The following is a 7,669-nucleotide window of genomic DNA, read 5'->3' as shown; positions in this document are numbered from 1 at the left end:
GAGTTGCTCAGGCAAGGCTGACTTCCTTGACAGGCCTGACTCCATGTTGGGCAAGACTGAACCCCTAGGGCAGGGCTGATCCCCTTGGACAGGGCTGACTGCCTCTGCTTGGACAGGACTGACCCCCTCCTTGGGCAGGACTCACCCCCTTAGATGGGCTGATGGGCCCAGTGCCTGCTCTCCCCTCAAACCAATCCCCCATCCCACCCATCTTTCTCTGACTACCAAATCCAAGGGTGGGATGCGGCAGGGAGTGTCTCAGGCTCGGGGCAGTGGGTCTCAGGGGACTGAGGATCAGAAACAGAGAACTTCACACCCACCAGCCACCTGCCCTCTCCTCCAGCCCTGGCACAAGGAGGACAGGGACATGGGTCCCTGATGGGACAAGGAGGTGTCCTGGAATGATCAGGGCCGCACTCCCTGCTCAGGGGTCCTACAGAGGAGTGGGTGCCAGGACTGTGTTGCCCCTGCCTTTGTCACGCTCCAGGCTATGCTGGGAGCCTGGGGTGCCCTTGAGACCTGGCACCTCCTAGGGTCCCATGGAGAGCCCTGGACCTGTCACACAGGACAAGAGGGAGACCTGTCGGAGGCTGGGAGCGCCTCTCTGGGAGAAGGTCGGGGCAGGGATCTTCAGCATCTACCCAGGACCTCGAGTGTTCACAGGGTTTTCAACCACATAAGAAGCAGAGGAATGGGGCTGCACATTTTTTTTTTTTACAGAGTCTCAGTTTGTTGCCCAGGCTGGAGTGCAGTGGCATTATCTCGGCTCACTGCAACCTCTGCCTCCCACGTTCAAGTGATTCTTCTGCCTCAGCCTCCCGAGTACCTGGGACTACAGGTGCCCATTACCACACCCAGCTATTTTTTCTTTATTTTTATTTTTAGTAGAGACTGGGTTTCACCGTGTTGGCCAGGCTGGTCTCAAACTCCTGACCTCAAATGATCCGCCCACCTCAGCCTCCCAGTGTGCTGGGATTACAGGCGTGAGCCACTGGGGGCTGTGCATTCTTTTACGTGCTGATTAGAAATACATAATGAGTCCGCAGAGGGGCTGACGGGATGCAGCTCCCCCCTAAGCATGTATTGACTTCTGAGACTGTATGTCTGGGACCTAGGCCAAGGGTCTCTAAAAGGTGCAGTGAACCACCTCATGCTACTTAGAGATGAGTCTTCTGTAGACAGCGTGAGGAAGCCTCAGATCACAGCTGGCACCGTCCACCACCCCACTTTGGACAGATTTTTCTAAGCCACCAGGACTGGAAGCTAAAGACCCAGGCTCAAATCCTCAAAAGAAAGTCCTCAGTCTCTACAGCATTTCACGGATGAGGAGAAGACCCACCAGGCTCTCCTTATCCTTAGATGCCATCCTTAGATGTCAAACCTTAGAGCGCCATGCTTCAGAAACAGGAAGGGACAGAGGAGGACTGAGTCTCGCCAAAGACGCCACTTGACTAGGACTCAGCTCCATTCCTCATTGGGTTGATATGATAATCCACTCACCTCTTCCCCTCACAGGAAAACACAAAAGATGATGCCATCTGAAGTCTCTATAATTCCTTTATACAGAGCATTTGGCATAAAGGAGGCAAAGAAACAGGAAAATGGAAACGGTGATCTAGAAGAAAAAGGTCAATAGAAGTAGACCCACAGATGATTCCAAGTTGGCATTGGCAGAGGCAAGCACTTCAAAATAAATGTGATTCATACGTCAGGGAAATGAGAGGAAAAGACAGGCAAAGCTGAAAATAGAAAATTACAGCAGATCATTGGAATCTGTGAGAAGTCATCAAATAACACTGAAAAACATTAGTTTTGGAATTAAGAACCTATTGGATGTATTTAATAGATGTTTCAACACAGCAGATCACAGAACTATTGCACTTGAATCAGATTATTGAAAATATCCAAGATAAAGCACAGAAAAAAAACAAATCATTTTTAAAGAAAAGGAAAGTAGAATGCAGCAGCAGAGATACAGTAGCCTGTGTCTCTTCAGGTTACCTGTCTGAAGAGACCTGGTAACAGTGGGACCTGGTGACAGAGGGACCTGGTGACAGAGGGACCTGGTGACAGAGAGACCTGGTGACAGAGGGACCTGGTGACAGTGGGACCTGGTGACAGAGGGACCTGGTGACAGAGAGACCTGGTAAGAGAGGGACCTGGTAAGAGAGGGACCTGGTGACAGAGGGACCTGGTGACAGAGGGACCTGGTGACAGTGGGACCTGGTGACAGAGGGACCTGGTGACAGTGGGACCTGGTGACAGAGGGACCTGGTAAGAGAGGGACCTGGTGACAGAGGGACCTGGTGACAGAGGGACCTGGTAAGAGAGGGACATGGTGACAGAGGGACCTGGTAAGAGAGGGACCTGGTGACAGAGGGACCTGGTGACAGAGGGACCTGGTAAGAGAGGGACCTGGTGACAGAGGGACCTGGTGACAGAGGGACCTGGTAACAGTGCTTCCAAAGGCGCCCTCACAGTGGACCAGGCTGTTCTGCCACCAGGCTGTGGTTCGACAAACACAGAGCCCTTGTGTGAACACACAGGAACCTTTGCAGCAGTTTGACAGAGTACTCTCACGTCTGTTCAGCCTGGGAATGGGACCTCATACGTGTGTAATTGGACCCTGGGAAGGAGAAGCGAGAGAGTGAGACAGCGGCAGCACTGGAAGGGGTGAGGGCTGAGAATTTCTCAGAACCGAAGAGGACCTCAGCAGGGATTTAGAAGCTCAGAAAATCCCGGGAGAATGGAGAAGTGTGGGAGCGGGAAGCCAATGGGAAGGGGAGCCGCTCGGCCTCAGGGCCCCACGGGCAGCTGTTTAGCAAGCAGCCATGCTCAGGGCGTCTTCCTCCTTCCTGAGCCTCTGCCCGCTTCTGAGAGGGGCATTCCAGGGGCCGGTGGGATCTGCTGATCTGTGATGAAGATCCCAGTGATGAGGATCCCAGCCCTAGCACCTAAAGGGAGATACCAGAAGGAAGAGGAAACAAACTTCCCACAGGTGAGGAGAGCCCGTTCCAGCATGCACCCACTGCGGTCACCCGGCTGGACACACTCCGCAGCTTCAGGGAACATCACTGGCCCCGGAGGCAGCGGGGGCGGGAGGAGAATGGGCTTTGTTAGACAACCCAGGCATCCCTGCGCAGGCACGGTGCGCACAGCCCCACGGCAGCCGAGAAATGTCTGCAGGACCCAGAGACGTGGCAGGCCCAGGCAGCAGGTGCCGGGAGGCCGACGGCGGAGAGAAGGACAGAGGAAGTTGATGTCACCGTGCATCCACATGTGGGCCTCACGCTGCAAGAGCAGGCCAGGGAGGCCCTCAGGCTGAGACAGTGCTCCCTGTGGGAATTAGCACCCAAGAGACGGATGTGTGTGTGGGTGGGTGTTCACCTGTATGTGTGTCTGCGTGACTGTGCATGTGCGTGTTCATCTGTGTGTGTGACTGTGTGTGTGTGCACGTGCGCATTTCGGTGTTTGTCTCTATGTATGCTGTTATCTCCTTGGGACAATCAGGAAAAGCAATCCGGCACAGCTTCCCTTTCTGAAATATTGCTATTCACATACTCATTTCTGCGTTTGTTGTCTTGACTTCCCCATGAGGAGGTGAGCCCCAAGAGAACAGGGATTGGGCACCCTATTCACGGGGTGGCCCCCACCTGGAGGAGCACCAGGTCCTCTCTGCAATGTGCACACATGTCTGTACACTCAGAGGGTCACACCTGTGTCCCGACATCCATCCACGTGGTCTGGGACCTGCCGCTCACCTTCCCGGGACCTCGTTGCACAGAGTAACTCACCTCAGGGAAGTGCCCTGCTGAGGGCAGGACTTGCTGGAGAGGCCAGCGCCTGCGGAGGGCCAGGGGTGTCTGAGAGGGGCGCCTTGGTGTCTGGATGATGGCAGACAGTTCCGGGGGCCTCAGACCAGACGGGAAGGAGATTAGGAACTGAGGGAGTCCATGAAGGAGCTCCACGTCCGGGTGCTCCTCCTGGAATACAGGAGTCACACAATGCAGGCAGCTTTCACTCTGCCGCCTCCTGCCCTACAGTCCCCCTGGGTTCTCACCCCCACCATACTGGGGGTGTCCGACCACCTGCCCAGTCCTGGGAAGCCATGTTGTGCACAGAGAGGCCGGTTAGGACCTAAGGCTGTGTGTGCCCACATCCCTGGGGCGAGGGAGTGTCGTGGGGCAGTGCCAGCTCTCTACCGAGGGTGGCGGCACCTGTGATACCCAGAGCCAGCTGCCATGTGATGGCCCAGGTGGGTGAGAGCTGAGCCTGGTGGCTGGAGGCTGGAGTGAGAGCTGAGGGTCTCAGGAATGCACAGGCTGCTGGTCCCCTGGGCCAGGGGCTGCAGCAGGAGACATGTCTGGGCTCCTCTGGCTCTGGTGGCAAAGTTACAGGAAAGCCTGGATGGCCCAGCAGTGGGTGAGCAAGAGGGCATTTGCTCCCTCACAGAGTCCAGACAAAATGTTTTCCCAAAAGCCAGTCAGGAGCGGGGGCTTGGGGCCTCAATTGCGTCTGGGAGTGGAACTGCTGCTACCAGCAATGGGGTCCCGCTAAGCCAGGTGTACTCCCACGGGTGTGGGGGTCTCGCTAAGCCAGGTGTACTCCCGCGGGGTGTGGGGGTCCCGCTAAGCCAGGCGCACTCCTGCCACCGGGTGTGGGAGCAGCAGAGGCAAAGAGCCTTCAGCAGCCCCTCTCCCTCCCCACCTTCTCTCAGGCCAGGGCATGCGTCACAGGTCAATGACACATCAGGACGAGGAATTAGAAGCAATTCAGGTGCTAAGGGACCCTGGTGTGTCCGGCCCCATCTTCAGCAGATGAGAGGGTCATGGTACAGAGGGAGCACCTTGACCACGGCCACAGCACACAGGCCACAGAGCCTGGGAGCACAAGCTCCCGGCCCACACCGTGGCGCTGCCCCCTGAGTTTCTCTTTCCATGTAACCTTGGGGCTTAGAAGTAATTGGAAATTGATTTTCTTTTACGTTGTGGTCCTTGGATTTAAAAGGGTATAGTTTCAGGTTATAGCTGGATCTCCCCAGCCAGCCACACCTCCCCAAGGACAGCAGCGGCACCTCGGACCCATCCCCCACCTGCCTGTCCCCAGCAGAAGGCTGGACCCTCAGCAGGTCCTCGCCAGCTCAGTCATTTGCGTCCGCAAACCCCACGTCCCTCATGGATGCTTACCATGGAGCATCTTCCTGGCTGGTTCCCACTGCTTTGATCTCCCATAGCTATTATCTGGGAATTTGAGGTCCAGCCCCACCTCCTCCCCACCGACACAGCAAGTGGAATCATTCAGGCAAATGTCCGGCACCTGGTGGGCAGATGAGAGGCTTCAGCTCACAGGGGCTCCCGCACCTCGGATGCTGCTCCAGCGGTCTCGAGCTGCTGGACCGTCCGCCCCAATGTCAAGGCAAAGCCTGCCTCCCCAGTGCTCCTGCACGCTCCACCTGGAAGCTTCCTAACCCAGATCCTTCCACTTGGAATGCCCCTGCTCTCCATCCTCCACTGGCCTGGCCAAGATTCCACCACGGAACAGGGGCATCACGCCAACCACTGCAGGCTGGGCAGCCACTCCCTGCTAGGCTCATGGAGCCCTCACAGTACCCCCGAGGTGAGAATGCCCGTGTGCAAAGGGGACGTGGGCTCAGAAGGGTTCAGCGACTCTCCGTCTCTTGCACAGCTGTCAGGAACATCCTGCTCTGCTCCGCCAGCTTTCACAGACCTTGCTGATGACCTTGGCTGGACTCGGGTTACCACCCACAGCCAGCCCAGCCCCGGCTCAGAACCCCCAAGCCCCTGGGCCCCCGAGAGTGCCAGTCCCCTCTGCTGTGTGCAGCATGCCCACAGGGGCCTGGCCACTGCAGGGGCTGGGGGTGCTGGGGGGTCACGGTTCATGGTCCAGAAGATGGAGTTGGCATGAAGCTCCTGAGCCAGACTGTGCCAGCCTGTGCCAGCCTCACACACAGCCCAGCCACCCCTCTGGGCCTCTGCCAGCCCTACACACACACCCCTGCCACCCCTCTGGGCCCCTCCCACTTGGCTTGCAAAGCAAAGCCAGGAGCCCCACAGCAAGCTGGCCTGTGGTCGAAGCAGAACCGCCTCGCCCTCTCTGGAGGCTCCCGGGCTCGCCAGCCTGGGGTTGGGTAATTGGATAGGAGTCCGGGGAGCTGGAGGAGATGCAGCAGGACTCTCCAGCCCCCACACCCACCCCTGCACTCCTGCGCCGCTGCCTTGGGGCGAGGGCCAATGTCACTAGCAGCACACCACAGGCATCCCCTCTGCAAGGATCAGAGAACCCCAATTTATCCTCTGCCCCTTCAGCACTGAAAGTCAGCCAGAGGCGTCTTGCCCGCACCAGGCCCCGGGCAGGTCCTCCCCAGCACTCACACATTCTCCCAGGGAACTGGGCACACCGTAACTGGGAAAACAGGAAAACAGGGGTCCAGCCCCCGAAGATGGGCCCAAGCCACTTCCTAAGACTCCTGTCCCCCACGGCCCTGCATTTGTCTATACGCAGGCCTGAGCCCCAGCACCTCTGCTTCCCCACAGGGAGGTGGTAAGGCTCTGCCCCGCTCCCCCTCACCTCTGCGCCCCGCCTCTGCCCCCTCGCCTGGTTGGGAGTCCCACCCTGAAGGGAAACTGTCCTTCCCTGCCAGCTCCTGCTCTGTGTATGCTGCACAGCGTCCTGGGGTGGGCCTGGCAGACCCCTCCTCAGCTCCCAGACACTACACACAGATGTCTGGGCTGGGTGGGAGCTCTAGGGTGACCCTGAAGAAGGCCCCGGGGCAACGGCATCTCTGAGCTCCACCAGCAGGAGCCAGGCACCATCTGCAGCACGACGCTGTGGCTGTAAGCCCGTGCCAGGCTGGCCTGAACATAAAGGGGTGCTCTGGGCTGTGCTGTGGCTTCTGGCTGCTCTGGCTGCCCCACCCTGTGGCTTGGATGCCTGGAGACACAGCCTTGGGGCCGCCAGCTCCCTCCTCAGCACTGAGCCTGCAGGGTGGGCGTGGGGGCTAAAGGAGCCCTCCCCAGCTGTGGCCAAGCATGGGCAAGGTGGCCCTTTCCCATGGGCACCCACCCCTGTCCTCGAGCCACGGCCGGGGGGCCCATGCTGAGCCAGGGTCTCTTGAGTGTTATTTGGAAACGGAGCCTGCTTTGGTCTCCTACAGGCTGCTGAGCCCTAGACACACACAGGCACTGGGGAGCCTCTCCTGTCATCTAAGACATCACCTCCTTGAGGCCCAGCGGCTCTGGCCACAGACCCGAGGACACCTGGTCAACACTGACCACGACTGTCTTAGAGCCCAGGCACTCCCACCAGGAGGTGACCCCCAGCCAGAGAGCCACCCTCGCATGGCCTCCTTCATGCTCCCTGTCCCCCAGGACCTAGAGACCCTCCCCACCTCAGCCCACCACCCTCACCAGACCCTGGGCCCTCCACCACAGGCTGACCAGGAGGTACCAAAGAGCAGGCAGGACCGAGGATGACCAGCCTGCCCCCATCAGCCTACCCCCCCCAGCCTGCCCTCCCCAGCCTGCCCTCCCCAGCACTGCCCTCCCCAGCCTGCCCCCGCCAGCCTGCCCCCCACAGCCTGCCCCCCACAGCCTGCCCACCCCAGCCTGCCCCCCCAGCCTGCCCCCCCAGCCTGCCCCCCCAGCCTGCC

The sequence above is a fragment of the Sapajus apella genome, unplaced genomic scaffold, assembly GCF_009761245.1.
Source record: "Sapajus apella isolate SASKATOON/1434 unplaced genomic scaffold, GSC_monkey_1.0 scaffold10, whole genome shotgun sequence".
Lineage (NCBI taxonomy): Eukaryota > Metazoa > Chordata > Mammalia > Primates > Cebidae > Sapajus > Sapajus apella.
Note: the sequence above shows the minus strand (reverse complement) of the source record.